Below are 17717 nucleotides of genomic sequence, written 5' to 3' on the forward strand. Positions count from 1 at the left end.
CAGGCACGGAGGGAAACTGCTTCCTGATTGCACAGCAAACCATTTATTTTTTACAGATTTTGGGTTGATTAGCTCCTTTCTCAGTGTACAGAATTTCCTTCCTACTTTTCTTCCCAAATCCAGCCCTGTAGTTCACCAGACCATTCCTCCCAGCAGGTAATTCTGATTAATAGAAAGTGCTGTGAGGTCTCTTCAGGACACAAAGATGACTAACTCTCCAGCAAGTATCTCCGGCATAGATCAAGCAATGAGATTCAACCGAAGGACCTAGAAGCCGGTTCTGACCTCCTTTACACCAGCTGAAGTCTGAAGTAACTCCAGTAGCTTCAAAGGATTTATCTGTCTTGTTTTAGTATAAATAGTCTAAAATCTAAACTGACCTCCCAGCTGTACGCAGCAGCAATTATTTTATATTGGCAAGGGTGGATCCTACCACAGCTGGTTTGGGAATGATCTCCATTTTTTACACCACTCTTGCAAACGAGGTGCAATTTGGGGTAACCTGGCCTACTTTCGTTTGTGCCTTACCATAAGATCAGCTTCTTGATCGTTCAAAGTATGAGGTTCTGCTATGCAGCCTCCCATCCTACCTTTCTCACGGTATGGTGATTCATCAATAGACCAGGTCCACCCCTTGCTGGCACACAGGTGGAGGGACCAGTAACTGGCCAGATTGACCAGTCAGATTTAATGGCCAATTTAGGCAATTAAATCTGACTGGTCAATCTGACCAGTTACTGCCCTTCATCACCTCTTAACCAAAATTGGTGACTTGGATGAAGGAGGGAGAGGAGGAGAGCAAATGTGGGGAAGGCTAAATGAGTAAATGTAGGAAATTTCAGTACATAAGTTAGGGTTTACTACTGTTATTATATATATTTTGGACTGGGCACCCACTACTCATCCCTCACGGCTGCAGTCTGTAAATGTCAGGAGCTGTCTTGGCACATTAGAGAGGGACAGACCACACGGGATGTTGCTGCATTATTTTTTAAAACAAAACTGACCTTTTCTCTTTTCCTCCTGTATTGCCTGCAGGAAGACTTTGGCCATGCCTGGGTTTTATCTTCTCTGCAGAATGAGTCTTATTTTCCACCTCAAGTGTTACATGGCAGGGTGTGATTATCAGACACTGCTCCACTTGCTCCATGCACACTCTCTGACAGCACTGACATGTTTATTATAATTAATAAACATTATTATTCATAGCACAGTGGCAGCTAGAGAGTCTAATGATACATTAGGGCCCTGTTACTCTAGGCTTGGAAGAAACTCCTAGGAAGAAGCAGTAATTTAAATAGACAAAGAATGTTATTACTGTTTTACAGGTGAGACCCAGAGAGATTTGAGAATTCGTCCCGTGCCTCACAGGAGGCTTTGCAGAATCAGAAGCTGAACTCACATCCCCCGAGCTCCAGCCTCTAATTTTACTGAGACAGAAACGCAGGAGGAAAACCACTGTCATACAGCCAAGTGCATCACAGGATACACACTCATTCTCTCAGCCCCAAAGAGCTGCAGCACTTCTGGGGGTTTTGTTTTTGTGTTTTGCTTCCCTGGTGATCATTTCTTCTTTTCTTCTTTGACTTGCAGCTTATGAGTCATCATTGTACAGAGAAAATTTTCATCCAAAACAAACGGAGACCAGTTTTAATCAGAAAATCAAACAGTTTTTTCTTCTTTTTTTTTTTTTTCCCTCCCCTTTTTCTTATATCAAAACAGTACAAGATTGTGCCCTACAAAAAGAAACCCAAGTTCCATTTAGACTAACGTTTGATTGCCTTTTACTGCACCTGATACCACTTCACTTTCACAATGGCTGGTGTGGAGCATTTTAACACTTCTTTACAGCTAGATTTACTCGTCTTGCTGGCAGTGGTGTTAATCTTGTCCTGTACAGGACATTTGGCATGATCCTGTACAAATAGCTCAATATGTTCGCTCTCGTCTGCTTGGAGAACGAAGTGATGCCTCCGTGATCTCTACCTCAACAACTTGGCTGAGATTCAAATTGTTCCTAAAAACGCAGCCCCGTCCTGATGTTCCTGAGAAATGTGCTGACCACTGTGTCCTGCCTGGGGGCTGGGCTGTGTCTGACCATGACCGTGCCATCATTTTTCTTCATCTACTCCTGCTTCAGCTTATCTTTGCAGTCACCTTAGTGCAGGTGGTGTGTTTTCTGCTGTTGGAGAACTCCTGTGTGTGAATACTCCTATGGTATAAGTACTACCAGAAATCACCTTGCTGTTGTATTTTGGGTGAGGAAGGAGGTGGTGAAGGCTTGTCTTCACATCAGCATTTGCTTTCCTCTTTAACTTATCTGCCATGTTTCATTTCTCGGCATTCTCAGCCCAAAGGTTGTAATTGTAACCTTGCCAGTCTACACCAAGCTGTGGATCCTGTCCCAAATCCCCCTAAGCTACAGCTTCTTTAAAGCCTTTGGCAGACCTGTGGGCCAGGTGGAGACATCCAGGCATTCAGCACATAATCTGGGACTGCTCCTGGTGTTATTCCATGTATGGGATTTCTGTGGATGCGGAGAAGTCATCCCCTCTTCCTCCAGAGAGGCAGCAGCTTTAGGATACCCAATACAAGTATCATCTCCCACAGCTGATCAGAGGAAGGAGGACTTTTTCTCTGCCTCTGCAGATAGTGAGTGCTGTGAATTAGTAAGACGTGGGCCTGTGATCACGGAGGCTTTTCTTCAGCAGGGGAACAGGTTAGCAGCGCCCACAAAGAGCATCTTCTGCTGCAATGGCAGGGCCAGATCGGTGGGTGGAATAGCGATGCCCGAGCTGGAGCTGGCTGGGGTACAGAGGCTTACAACACTCATCTCCTCCAGAAAGATAAAACCACACAAACCTGGCATACAGGCAATGACTCGAGATTTAACAACATGCAGTTACTAATGTTCCCACACTGAAAAGCCTACGGTACCAACTCCCTCTGGAAAGATGACCCTTCAGCACGGAGAGGTGGCTTTACAGCACCGCTGCTCCAGCTCGCGTATCACTTGGTGTGGATACCTCTTAGTGGTTACAAATACATAGATGCTAAGGCACTGGCAAATTTATTCCAGGATGTGGACTTGTGGATCGTTTTGCCTCATGGAGTACTGCAAACCAGTACAGTGAAATGCTTTCCTTGTTACTATCTTAATTTTTGCAAGGTAGGTAAAATGAAGCAGACTTTTCCTCAGAGGAAAGAGAGCAGATGGTAAAATCTCAAGGCATGCTGAGTTTTGAGTAGAGAGAAAGCATCATGAATGGCTGGATTTGAAGGCAAAGACCAGATATGATTTGGTCTTCTCTCTCCCGTTCCCTTTATTTAAGGACAACAGCTGACTGCATTTCCACTGTATTTCAAAGGGCTGCTTCAAATGGCACGTTTCTACTCCAGGCATCCGCTCCTTCCAAAACACTGAACAGGCACCATGTTTCATAGCACTGTTTAGAGCTGTGAATTTCAGGGGCACTAAGCACCAGACCCAAAAGGCTGCCAGGTGGATATTCAAGTGTGGAGACACTTGAAAATATGTGACACCTTGGAGACAAGGGACTATTTTTTTTCTCTTTTGAGAAATGAGACTGTTTAACTCTTCCTGCTCAGTGCTGAGCAGGTCAGACATCCACGGATTTAACCATAGATGCCAAGTAGCAGGACAGTATAATGGCTGTGAAGAAGCATGTTCGTTAACACTGTTCAAAGCCTTCAAGCCTGTTCATCTGTCCTCTGAAGACCTGCTCCATGGAGAGGTTGACATTCTTCCTGCATCTTCCATCTCTCTTGGGTATGATAGACTCACCTCCTCCTGAGGTGAGTGGGTCCAGAGGAGGCCACGAAGATGATCAGAGGGCTGGAGCACCTCTCCTATGAGAACAGGCTGAGAGAGTTGGGGTTGTTCAGCCTGGAGAAGAGAAGGCTCCAGGGAGACCTTATAGTGGCCTACCAGTATCTTAAGGGGGCCTACAAGAAAGCTGGGGAGGGACTTTTTACAAGGGCATGTAGTGATTGGATGAGGGGTAATGGCTTCAAACTGGAAGAGGGTAGATTTAGATTAGATATTAGGAAGAAATTTTTCACTCTGAGGGTGGTGAGACACTGGAACAGGTTGCCCAGAGAAACTGTGGATGGCCCATCCCTGGAAGTGTTCAAGGCCAGGCTGGATGGGGCTTTAAGCAGCCTGGTCTAGTGTCCCTGCCCATGGCAGGGGGTTGGAACTAGATGATCTTTAAGGTCCCTTCCAACCTAAACCATTCAATGAGTCTATGATTCTATGAGTGCAAGAGAGGAAGGGAACTCTTGTGCCATTTGCTCTCCAGCCTCCTCATGGATATAGGTCCTGATAGACCGGAAGGAAAAACTGAGATATTTCTAATTGTAGCCTCGGCTTGCAAAGGCCATGTTTCACAGCTTTATGTTGTTTGCATTTACCTTGACAACAGTTGCGTTGCAGTTCCTGCATCTTTGTGGTTTTGCTTTCTCTGTGCTTTGGCTTTTTAGACCAACCACTGATGTTGAAATAGACTTGGGCTTTCCCGAATTTTCCACTTTTGATGGCAATCTTGTCAGACCTCTCAAACCACAAAGACGTATGGGTGGTGAGGGAGTTCTGTGAATGGCCAGACACTGCGGGGAGCGGTGCTGACTGTTCGGCATGTCTCACTCTGAGTCACCGCTGAGCCCATCGACAGAGATGGGGAAACATGGCCCTTGTCAAGGTACCACGTACTGAACAAAACAGAAAAACATGCCTTGGATTCGCAGATATTAAAACTTCTTGGGAGAAAACATTGCTATTTGAAATAAAAAATAATAAAAGAGCTCTGCTAGATCAAGAAGTCCTGTGGGGAGTAAGACTGAAACATTACCTGGTGCAGACCCCTTAAAACACTAAATGAGGAGTCCACCAATTAGCAGCGTCTGTGAACAGCTCTCTGACCTGAGCTCTCTGTACCCGGCACACATTATCTGATGGCTTGGAAGTGAGAGGGAAGTTGTTGTCCCCAGGAGGCAGAGGGTCACTGTGATCTAATGTCTGTATTTGCAAAGCCAAGACTTGTTACTCATCCCTTAAACGTCTATTTTAAATAGTATTATTTTAAAAAGTAGCCACGAGACAGACTTGTAAAGCAATTCCTTGTAAAAAAACATTGGTTCAAAGACTAGTATCCAAGTAGCCTTTTCACATTGTAAATATAGTCTGTGCATTTCAGATTTCCCCTGCAGTAAATAATGGATTAAGTCATGAAAATCACGTTATAATGAGAATGACATGATGCTTTAATGAGACCAGAGCTAGGGAAATTAACCCAATTTTCCATTCTCCTCAGAAATCAGGCTAAGGTTTATCATTAACATATCATGACCATCTTTAATGGAGTAATTAATGACAGTAGCAAGATAATAACAAGGTGCTTGGCAGTGTTATTCTAGCTGGTGTATAGACACATCACGAAAATCTGAGCTTTGTCTAGAAAAGTTTACAACTCAAGAGAGACTAGAACAGAAAGTCTACTGCTGCCAACCTCAGGAACACCCTAACTACAGGCTGATGACAAGGTGGACTCTTTCCTACCCTTTCTGTTGAAGCTGAACCCTACACGAAGAAAGAGCAAGGAAAAGGTCTGCCACTAGTGAATAGCCAGTGCCACTCCTCTCAGGAGGAGCAAGCCCAGAGCTCTGCTCCTCACTCCTATTCCTAGTTATACATTTCATTCCACGAAGAAGGACCAAAGAAGTCTCCGGTGCAAGGAACAACCATTACTCCTCGTTCCCCACCCCAGAAAAGCCCAAAAAAGAGGGCTTCATTCCCCACAGAGGCAGGATCTCTTTTGCTTGCCTTCTCTTGCAAATGCAAAGTCTTCTCTCCTTTTTGCACAGTAGCCCTGCTACAATTAGGGATGTGGAGTGTGGGGAACATTTCCTTCTCTCACTGACCCCCAGCAAACCTGCGATGACGCTCATGTGGAAAGGGAATGAGTGACTTTGAAATCTCTCAGATTGAGGGTGTGAATGGGCAAGTGCTTGAACTAGTAGGTTTTTTAACCAAAAAAAAAAAGGCCCCCAAAAAAACCAACCACCCCAAAAAAGGAATTATCTGTTCCAGTTATGTTCGGGAAGAAAAAAAAAGCTAGCCGTTAATCTCTACCCAAGGGGAGGATTATGGTTATGTATGGGAGCGCTCTGCAAATCCCCAGTTTGGATGATTGCTCTTGCCACTTCCTGACTGTGTGCCATGGGGACACCAAGGTGTGCAGTAAACTTCCCCTCTCTTCCACTCTCCAGCTTCCACGGGAAGAAAATGTGGGTGCACAGGTTGGACACCGTGACCCGTCCCAGCCAGGTCCTGGCTTGGCTGTATGGAGGACTATAAGGTGAATTGTGGATCATGGGTATTCTGCAGCCAGACAGCTGGATGTCCCAAGGTACAAGCTGACACCTAATTTGGGCTTTCAGGTAAATACCTAAGTCCAAGAGAAAGGTGGCATTTTCAAGATTGACTTCACATTTCAGACTGTCTTAGCAACGTCCTGCTCAGCACCCTCAATGTCGTGGGCCCCATTCTGGGATGCCAGCTCTCCTTCTTGTGGCATGGTGCCACAGTTGCCTTGGCCCATGTAATGCTAAGGGCCTTCTAGCTGCCAGTCTGGAGCCTGCCTTTCGCTTGCAGCTCTGTACCCTTTCTCCCAGGCTGCCACAAGGGTGTTCCCAGAGCTCCTGGGACAGGTGTTTTCCTCTGTTGTTCTCACAGTGTTCATAGAATCATAGAATCGTAGAATGGGTTGTGTTGGAAGGGACCCTTAAAGGTCATCTAGTCTAACCCCCCTGCAGTAAGCAGGGACATCTTCAGCTAGATCAGATTGCTCAGAGCCTCACCAAGCTGTTGTTCACATGTCGTTATTCTCATGGCCTTGAATGTGCAAACCCTGACACTGTTGTTATGGTGGGTTCTCACGGGGAGCAATTGCCACTGGGGTGAGACTCATACCTCCCCCTTCCCTTCGCCTTGGTGGTAGCCTTCAATGAGGGGACCCAACAATGCACAAAGATTAACAACCAGCTGGCATGCAACACCCACCCTGATAAAAGTGTGCTCCCAACTGCATCACAAGCAGGAATAAAGCATAAATTTTCCCCACAGGGAATTTGAACAGTTCCTGATGAGAACTGTGTAATTATGGAACGTTATAGTGGGAGACCCTGCTACCCTGGAGAGGACAACCAGCTGGGGGGCCCCATCACTCATTTTCCCAGCTGGCTTCTCAAAGAATTTTCCCTTTCCCTTATCTCTCTCTCTCTGCTTCAACACTCGTGCCTTGTTGTCACTGATAGGTTGGTAACAGCAAGTCTGTTTGATAAGACAATTGCAAACATGGCACCCTAACTCAGGATGTGGTTATGACTATATCTGAGAAAACTCATACATCTAGGCACTTGTCTTCATAGTTCATTGTTCTTTCTGCCAGGCTGATTCAGAAATGTACTGAGCACTTTCCAGGAAAGGACTCGTGAGAGGTTCAGCCCAATTTAAGATCAAATCTTCAAAAGAAACTTTGTCCCCCTATTTATTACAAAAAAGATTATCAGCATTGCCAGTTCTACAGTGATGGCTTGTGTTAAGATTTCAGGATGTTACAGAAGTGTGGACCTACTTCCTTGGTGCAAACAATGAAGTCAGTTCATGACTGATGAGTTTTTTTAATCGCCTTTATCTTTAGACCTACCCAGTAATTAGGACTCAGAAAAGGACTGTACTAATATGTTTGCATGCAAACGATGATGCTCTGCGTGGAGTAACTGATTATATTAGCAGCTTCAATTCTGTCTGAAGAGTTCCTTAGCCTTGCCAAAACTCAGGAGTCAATCCAGCTAAGAAAGACATGATTTCTTTTTATCTTTTCCAAATGCTGTTGGAGATTGACTTCAGCCAGAGTCCTTACCAGTGCAAACCCAGACAAAGCACTGGGAACACACAGAGGCAGAGCAGGCTCAAAATGAAGAGAGTCTAACTTCCCAGCATCCTGGAAGATAGCTGTGAGATGTTTATTAGCCGTGATGATACGTGAGATAGAAGGAAAGATGACTAACAAGCCTTTTACTTGAAATTGTGGCTGAGTGTCTCATAACCGGTAACACTCAACCACCTCTAGGCAAAACCCTCCACCGGTCCCAAAGAGCAGACAGTGCAGTGAATGAGTAAACTGAAGCTGAGACACAGCGATTTCTCAAATCACTTGCCATTGCTGACTTCCACCCCTGGTGCTCTGAGCTCCAGCATGCAGCCAGCAATGCCCTTGCTCCAGAATCATTGTTGGCTCAACGATGTCTAACATAACTCACCCATTACACATCGTCTAGGGTTCGGCTGTCATGGCTATAAACAGTGGAATAAGGCAAGATAAGAGATCACCCACATTACTGGCAGGAGTAGAAGCTGTAGAGCAACCTTGGCAAGGCTGCTTTTGCTATCTGGCAGAAAGCTGAGTAGAGAGGAAAACCAGGGTCTGCCCGTACTGGGGGCATGGTCCTTGGCATCCTGCTAGGAGAGCTTGACACAGGCTGCCATCACCCAGGATTTATGACAAGCGACCCTTTCAGCTCTACGAGTCTCTGTATGGGCTTACGGCACCTCCCCATGCGCAATGGTTGTGCTAAAGGTTCAGATTTACAAGGGAGTTACTAAAGCCTTAGGAGGCATCGGGGACCCTCTTCATCATATGCTTACTCTGGTAAGCTGGCGGCAAAAAAGTTTTATGCTAACACGCTCTGCAGCTCCTATTTGCAACAGGCTAACCCTCATTAGAAAGGGGTTGGGGTGATTTCCCCCGACCCCCATTTCCCCATCTCATGGATTGAGAGCAGTCCTGAGGAGAAGGACTTAGGGGTGCTGGTGGATGAGAAGCTCAACATGAGCTGTCAATGTGCACGTGCAGCCCAGAAAGCCGACCGTGTACTGGGCTACATCAAAAGAAGAGTGGCCAGCAGGTCGAGGGAGGTGATTCTACCCCTCTGCTCTGCTCTGGTGAGACCCCACCTGCAGTACTGCGTCCAGCTCTGGAGCCCTCAGCACAAGAAGGACATGGACCTGTTGGAACGGGTCTAGCGGAGGACCACGAAGATGATAAAAGGGCTGGAGCACCTCTCCTGTGAGGACAGGCTGAGAGAGTTGGGGTTGTTCAGCCTGGAGAAGAGAAGACTCCAGGGAGACCTTATAGCGGCCTACCAGTACCTAAAAAAGGGGGCCTACAGGAAAGATGGGGAGGGACTATTTATGAGGGAGTGTGGCAATAGGACAAAGGGTAACGGTTTCAAACTGAAAGAGGGGAGATTTAGATTGGATATCAGGAAGAAATTCTTTACTGTGAGGGTGGTGAGACACTGGCACAGGTTGCCCAGAGAAGCTGTGGATGCCCCATCCCTGGAAGTGTTCAAGGCCAGGCTGGATGGGGCTTTGAGCAGCCTGGTCTAGTGGGAGGTGTCCCTGCCCAGGGCAGGGGGTTGGAACTAGATGATCTTTAAGGTCCCTTCCAACCCAAACCATTCTGTGATTCTATGATTTCAGAATGGGAGCCCAGTGGCTGCTCAGAGAGGTGGTGGATGCCCACACGCTAGCTGACCTGTGGCAATTGTTCACGTACGCGCTCTCACCCCTTTGCAAGTAGCAAGGAGAGCACGTTCATCTAACCCTCTTCCACTGAGGCTTAACATAATGTGTTTTACCTCATGGCTGCCGTAGGCGAAGTGTATGAATCAGCCAGCTATTGCAGCACAGCTGACATGTAAGAACTCAGCCATGTGTCTCAGCCCTCTGGGCTAGCTATTGTCACAGTGTCCTTCCTCCTGCATTTGTCTCGGCTTGTTCATGACCCTGCGCGGTTGGGTCACATCAGATTTACTTTGTGCCTTCCCTTAGCAGGGATCAGGTTCCCGTTTCGTTTTTGCAATGCAGCGTTCACTTTTCTGGGCTGCTGTGGTTTAGACTCTTCTCCCTCCGTACAGAGGGTGGTTCACTGAGCTTTAGAAGTAGCTCTTGTGATTTTACTTAAACCCCCCATTGCCAAGCCTTTCTATTCATATTCAGACGTGTTCCTCTGTTGCTCTCCATGCAAGTAATAAAGCTTTCTCCATAAGCAAGCAAACAACAAAAAAAAATTAGCTTAGCACCAAAAGCTGTTTAAAACAGATAAAGTTTAAAGCCTTACATAAAAAGTGGAGCTGATTTCTGCAGTCCTCATTGTACTCAGCGGAGCATTTTGTCATTATAACTTTGGACTATAGCAAAAGAACCTTGCAATAAAAGGCTGCCATAAATTGACCTTTTGTTGCAAATTCTGCCATTCAAGCATAAAGCAGGAAGAAAGGCTACATAAGCTGTGTTAAAAGTAGGTCACTGTACATCCACTGTTGCCACGGCTGGTCCTGGCTGTGTGTTCCTAACTGGGTTTCTTGGTTTGAGCTGCGATACACACACAGGCAAGATGGTGAACTCGCTACACAACTTCAAAGGGTGTAGAAAGGCCAGAGTGGTGTTGGGGGCGTTTAAAAGCCTTGTTCCCAGGTAGGGCAGGCCTGCTGCAGACCATCTATAGAGCTGCTTTCTGAGAAACGGGGCATCCTGGTGGCAGGGATGGTGTTTCTGCAAAGAGCCTGGTGGCTGGCACTGCCACCCCTTAGGTAGGTCTAGGACTGCCTAAGTGACACCAGGAGCTGGTGGGAAGCTCTACTGGCCATAGTCTAGATGCAGCAACCATACTGCAGGTCTGCATTGCCTGGCCTTGCTGAGCCTCTCTCTCCACACTGTGGTCCCGTCCAGAGCTGGGACAACGCTACCTGCATAGGCTCCCTACCACAGCTGTAGTCCTCGTCCTCCAGCCCAGGGTGTCTTCCCTTTCCCCAGGAAAGTGCTCTGGCAGGTACAAGGTAGAGGGAAACAAAAGGGGTCAAGAAATTACCTGCACTGGGGATCTCATCTCTTCTAGTCTCATCTTTTTGGTTTCCACCATGGCATAAAGTCACCCAGTCCACTGTAATATTAGCTTGCTCTCAGGTAGAGAGCAACTGTTTGAACTGTCATTGATTCTCTGGTATTGGTCCTCCAAAACATTCAAATGGTCCCAATCTTTGCAGCTCCAGAACGGTCCAAGCAAAAATAACAGAGGTGGCTTAACTCACCCTGTCCTCTTCCAGGGCTACATACTATGGGTGATGCCAATTAGAGGATTCTTGATTTTTTTTCAGCATTGTCAACATTACTAAAAAGAAGTTGAATTCAAGCCTCCAAGATTCAACAGGATCTTTGTCCATTAACTCCAGTGGGATGGCTACAGACATTACCTCAGAAAACCACCAGGCTCCAGGAAAATGCTTAAGTGCACAAAGCTCTAAAATGCCTTTCTGAATAGAAGTCAACAAAGCTCAGGGTCAAATGTTTCCTTGACTCAGACCCTACCCAGCATAATACAGATAACAAAAACCAAGTGAGTCATAGTAACTTCTCAAGAAAACAATGATAACATCCATGTTTCCCCTGACTGTCCAAGCTGATTTGACTCAAATGCACTAACTGGCCCCAAACGAGACTGGATTCAAGATCCAAGCTTCTCCTGGAGATTGACAGCAGAGCCTGGAAGGTGATGGAAAGCAAGAGCACTTCCCCAGGACAGGCAGTCCCAGTGCTGGTTCTGCCTGGTCCTCAGCTCAAGGGTTTCCTGTTAAAACCTTTATTCAGCAACAGAGATGAGCCCTCGTTTACTATCCTGGACATAAAATGACACGATAGACTGAAGAGGAGAAATTGTTTTCCTTTGTGTCTCCATTATAGACTTACACAGCACAATAATACACAGCCATTGATCTTGTTCTGCTTCTGTTCTGCATCATCTTTGCAGCTGATTGAAAACTAAAATATAGGATGTGTAGATTTAAAGACATTCGAAGTAACAGACTAGCTAGAGTTTATGATTTGTGCTGAATTATTTATCGCACAATAAATGACTTACCTGTTTTAGTAGACAGTCCATCCATGCATGCCCTTCCATGGGCTGCTGTTCAAAAAGGCTTAAACACAGTCAGAGGAGGGAAGAAGCAATGGAAGCAAGCAAGATGCTGATGCCTAGTCAACACAGGAAGGAAAAAAAAAAAGTGGAAGTTGTTGGCTTTCTTTTAAATTATAGCTTTACATAGACACTAAGCAGGAAGGTTCTTCCTAGTATTTCTCTTCCAGTTCTGAGTGGTCACAAATGGAAGTATGGTTCCCTATATTGATTAAACATGGGCTAGGCAGAATGGGTGGCCCAAGATCCCACAGAGCTAGAACACCACAACTTGGTGAGGGACAATGTAAGGCAACCAAAACCTGGTCTGACTTGCTTACTGACATATGAGGTGTTGCATTTAATGTGCATTTTCTACTAGTTTTGAAGAATTTGCACCAAAAAAACCATCTAATACACTTCTAGATATCATATGCTAAAAGGTCTGTGGCCTGTATTGCACAGAAGACCCAAACCTAAACACAGACTGATTAAAAAAATGCTCTGCACATGAGCACCAAACTTTTAAACTCCCCCTGAAACAAGCATCACAGAATTTCTTTTATCTCTGTAAACCTGATTTTCTGAAGAGTTTATGGAGTCTGTGTGTTCACACACGTATATACATATAGATGTGCCCACCCCACAGAATCACAGATCAGTTGAGCTTGGAAGGCACCTTTGGAACCATCTGGTCCAATCCCTGGTCAAAGCAGAGGCAATTAGAACAGCTTGCTCAGGACTGCATCCAGTCACGTTTTTAGTATCCCAAGGATGGAGACTCCATAACCTCTCTGGGCAACCTGCTCCAGTGTTTGACCACTGAACAGTAAAAAGTTACTTCTTATGCTCACACAGAATTCCCTATATTTCTATTTATGCCCATTGCCTCTCTGGTGGCATCACTGGACACCACGGCTAAGCATCTGGCCTGTCTTCCCTACTGCCCCCCTCCCATCCAGTCAGGTATTTATATACATTGATAAAGTCCCCTGCAGCCTTCTCGTCTCCAGGATGAACAATCCCAGCTCTCTCAGCCTCTGCTTGTGTGACCCTTAATCACCTTTGTGGCCTTTCACTGGACTCACTCTGGTATGTCCATGTCTCTCTTCTACTGGGGAGCCCAGCAGTGGACACAGCACTCCAGATCTGTCTCAGCAGGGCTGAGCAGAGGGGAGGGATCACCTCCCCTGACCTGCTGGCAACACTTTGCCTAATGCACCCCAGGAGGCTGTTGGCCATCAGGGCACATTGCTGGCTCATGTGTCATTTCTCACAGTTTTTTATCGTCTGTGAACATGCTGAGGGTGCGTTTGGCCCCATCATTCAGGTCACTAATTAAGAGATTAAACAGTACTGGCCCCAGTATCAACCCCCTGGGGTACCTCAATGGTGACTGGCCTCCAGCTGGACTTTGAGCTGCTGATCACAGCCCTCTGAGCCCAGCAGTTCAGACAGTTTTCAGTTCACCTCACTGTCCACTTATCTAGTCCATACTTCAACATTTTCTCTTGAGGATATTCTGGGAGACAATGCCGAGAGCCTTGCTGAAATCAAGATAGCAACATCCACTGTTCTTCCTTCATCCACGGAGCCAGTTATGTCTCTGTAGGAAGCTATTGGGTTGGTCAAGCACGATTTGACTATTTTAAGTTCATGCTGATGACTCCCAGTTATTTGGGATTATTTGCTCCATCACTTTCCCAGGGATCACGGTGAGGCTGACCAGCCTGTAGTTCCTCAGATTCTCCTTCTTGACCATGTTGAAGACAGGAGTAACATTCACTTTCTACCAGGCCTCAGGAATCTCCCCCAGTTACCACAACCTTTCAAAAATAATTGAGAGTGGCCTCACAATGACATTGTCAAGCTCCCTCAGCACTCACAGGTGCACTCCATTAGGTCCCATGGACTCATATATGTCTAGTACGGCTAAATGTTCCCTAAATTAATCCTCATCCTTCAAGAGTAACTATTTCTTGCTCCAGACATTCCCACTGGTTTCAGGATTCTGGGATTCCTGTAAGCAAATCTTACCAGTAAAAAACAAGGTAAAGAAGCCACTAAGTACTTTGACCTTTTCCATGTCCTTTGTCACCAGTTTCCCCACCATTCTCGTCTCACCATTACTGCAACCAAGGCTAACCTTGACCTTCACACTGCTGACCAGTTCTTCCTTGATGGTAAGCGTCAGGTAGAGCAGAGCACTTTCTTTTGCTGGCTTCTCCATCACCTGTGTCAGCAAGTGGGTAATCACCAATGCACTCCAGAAACCGCCTTGATTGCTCATGCCCTGCTGTGTTGTCCTTGCAGCAGATATCAGGGTGGTTCAAGAACCAGGACCTGCAAACGTGAGGCTTCTTCCAGTTGTCCGCTTCTTCCCAATCAGGTGATCTGTAGCAGACACCGACCACAGGCACTCACATCGGTCTGCCCTTTAATCCTGCCCCATAAGCTCTCAGCTGGCTCATCATCTCTCCCTAGGCAAAGCTACATGCACTCCCACTGCTCTTTCACATGAAGCTCTCACACCTTCAGAGCTTTCAAATCTTACAGGTGACTTCAGAGAAATACCTGTCTCAAGCATGTGAAGTTCCCCCTACATTTTTCACGGAAACATCTCCATGGGGACGGACACACACAAAGAGTGGGATGCAGGAGCTGCTCAACCCTCCTTAGACACTGGAAATCCAGTTATAGGACCCAAATAAATGGGAGTGAGGGGAAAAATCAGACTACATTATCTCAACTGCATACAAAGCAGTTCTGTATTTTTTTATAGAAGCATTGTGAGGCTCTGGACCTTCTAAAATAGAAAAATTCTGAATGTTATTCGCAGAATAAAGGAACAGCTACATCATAGGACACCCCAAGGGAACTGAAGGAAAAAACTGCGATGTCCCTTACACAGCAGGAGCCCAGATCACAAGTCGTTATCCAGTCCTATCATTGCCTGTACTTTCCACCAGAATTTTAACTGAGCTGCAGCCCCTTAAAAATAATGTATGGACTTAGGCATTTTGTACTGTCAGAGAAAATATGAAATATCATTCATTGGGTCACACACATTGGGGCTCCCACTTCTGAGTATCTCATGAGCACTGGAAGCTCCCACTAATGTCAGTCATTTTTATAGTTTTGTCACCACACAAGCTATTACCACTTCTTTATTCTTTACTGAAGGCCAGAAACACGCTTATACCAAGCTTATAGAGAAAAAAGAAATAAAAAGCCATGTAAAGACACAACATAAAGACCCAGCTCCCAAGCTCCCACTTGATGTTTCAGAGCCCCTCATCTCTCAGATTTACACAGGAAGGAGAGGGAACGAATCCAGTCACTGGATGAAGTTACAAACTGCCCTTCAAATTCTGAAGAACTATTCTGATGGCTGTTGACAATATGCTTATTAATTAGTTTCCTGGCGTAAACAGACATATGTTCTGTGAAAAAAGTACACTGGATTAAAATATACCGGAGTTCCCACAGCTTGTTTACAAATACAAACTTCTTGGAATTGTTTTAAAGCTTATCACTATTTGCCTGCTTTCTAAATAAGCAGGAATGAGGAACAAAAACATCAGATGTTACCTCAGGCAGGTATCTCCTCCAGCAGGGCTACTCTAGTGCCAAAATCCAACCTTGATTCGGGGTTGCTGCAGGTCGGCCGTGGAAGGAGCCCTCAGCACCGGTGTTCTGCTGAGCAGAGCTCGGTGCTGCTCCCAGCGCGGAGAGAGCAGCCCTCACACCAGGGAGCAACGGCACAGCTGGCCCCGTGCTAGGGAATTAGAAACCTCTCTTTTGAAAGGGTTCTTTGTTCCCATTAATAATGGGTAAAATTCTTAAATGTGCAAATCTTCTTTCTGAAAAGCGACAGGAAGCCCTTGAGCTCGAGTCTCCAATGCAGCTGCAGCCGAGTTACCTGATCACAGGGATCTGTAGGATCCAACAAGCCCAAACACTTTTGAGAATCTGGGCCAAGAGCTTAAGTTTCACTAATAAAAAATGGTACAGGGACGTTATTTTTTACTATTTTTTTAGAGTACTTAGCTCTCCTGATGTGTCATTGTGAAACACATCAGTAGGACCAAAATACCCCTTGGTCCCTTTGGTAGACAAAAATACAGCTTTTATTGTGTCTAATCTTTGGTGGTTTTGAAAAATTTACCCCAAAATGTACAGCTACTCAGCCGGCTGTCCAAAAGCCCAACCATTCTTGAGAAAGATCTGCTGTCGGTTACACCCTGCAAACCATCTCGGTACCAACACACGTGGTGGCTAGGTGCCTCCGTCAGGCCGGAGCGGTACTGTGCCAGGAGTGCGTATGAAGTAACGTTGCACAGGGGCAGTCCTGCAGAACCGTGCGGTCTCTCCCCTCTCCATTACGATGTGACCAGCATTAAAGATGATTGCCGGCTGAAGTAAGAGGGTGTCAGATGGAGGCTGAAAAACAGCCGCCCAGGCTCTTGTAAATCTGTCTTGGAAATGCAAGCTCGTGTCCCACAGGGATTTTATATCCCCCCTGCAAGGGGACCACTTCAGGGTCAATGTCAGGAGATTTCTGCACCACAAACAGTCCTCCTTAGAAGACCTTCTGCAGCTCTCAATCATTTGTAATGAATTATCGCCGCCACCCCGGTCACAGGACATCTTAAGCACAGATGTCCTTTCTACTCTTACTACCAACATTCAGGATGTCAGTTTATCACGTGTTTCTCTAAACCCAGAGCAAAGGTTTTCTCTCAGGTACAAAGAAGCATTTCAAGTATTAAACTTGCCTCCAGTAGAATATTGCATTTTGTCCTCCAAAGAGTTCTTCTGATATGAAACCCTACACTCAGCCAAAAGCAGTGAATAGAAGAAATTTTTTACTGAGGTATAAATATTACCAATGTGTAATATTAAAAAAAAATTAGAAAAAAACCCACTGAGCTGGTATTTTCATTCACTCGCATCCACCCACACTGCTTCCATATGAAAATGACAAGACTATAAAATTACATTCAAAAGTGATATAAAAGAAATTTCATCTAGGTTGAACTATTTGAGTTGGCCTGAAGCTGACCCGGCCTTTGTGGATTTTTTTGCTAAATCAGAGGTGTTATTTTTATTGTTGCTGTGTGCGTGGTCCAGCAGAAGCTCAGGGCAGCTGCCTGCCATCCTTCCACAGTGATGTGCCAGAGACCATTCTGCAGGAATGCCTTATGTTAGCGTTACTGCAAACGACATGATGTGCTAGTACAGATGTCAGGTGAGAATTTCACAGTTACGATAAAAATCAGTACAAAGCCCGTAGCTGGCCAGCGTACCAGGAAACCTCTGCAGACTTATGCAATCCTGTTTGTTCCAGTTATGTCGATCAAAATTGCCCTGGCTCAGGAAAATAAAGCAACTACAAACAATTATTTTCAAATAACAAAACTCCTAAAATGTAGTTGAAGAAACTCTGAACTCTGCTTTATTCCCATGTAAAAAAACATTCCATACATATCAGGGATTTTTCAGAATTCCCCCTCCTCCTTCTTGCCTTCTTGTAAAATTTGCTTTTAATAACTGTCAGCTTCCTGAACCACAAAGCCCTCCCTTCTGTTTTGCTGTTATTCACTGGGGCAAAATAAAATGCTAAGGCAAGAAGAGAATGCAGGTGTGTTTATCCTGGGTCAGGGCAAAAGGAATTTGCAC

Source organism: Larus michahellis, chromosome 2, assembly GCF_964199755.1.
Source record: "Larus michahellis chromosome 2, bLarMic1.1, whole genome shotgun sequence".
Classification (NCBI taxonomy): domain Eukaryota; kingdom Metazoa; phylum Chordata; class Aves; order Charadriiformes; family Laridae; genus Larus; species Larus michahellis.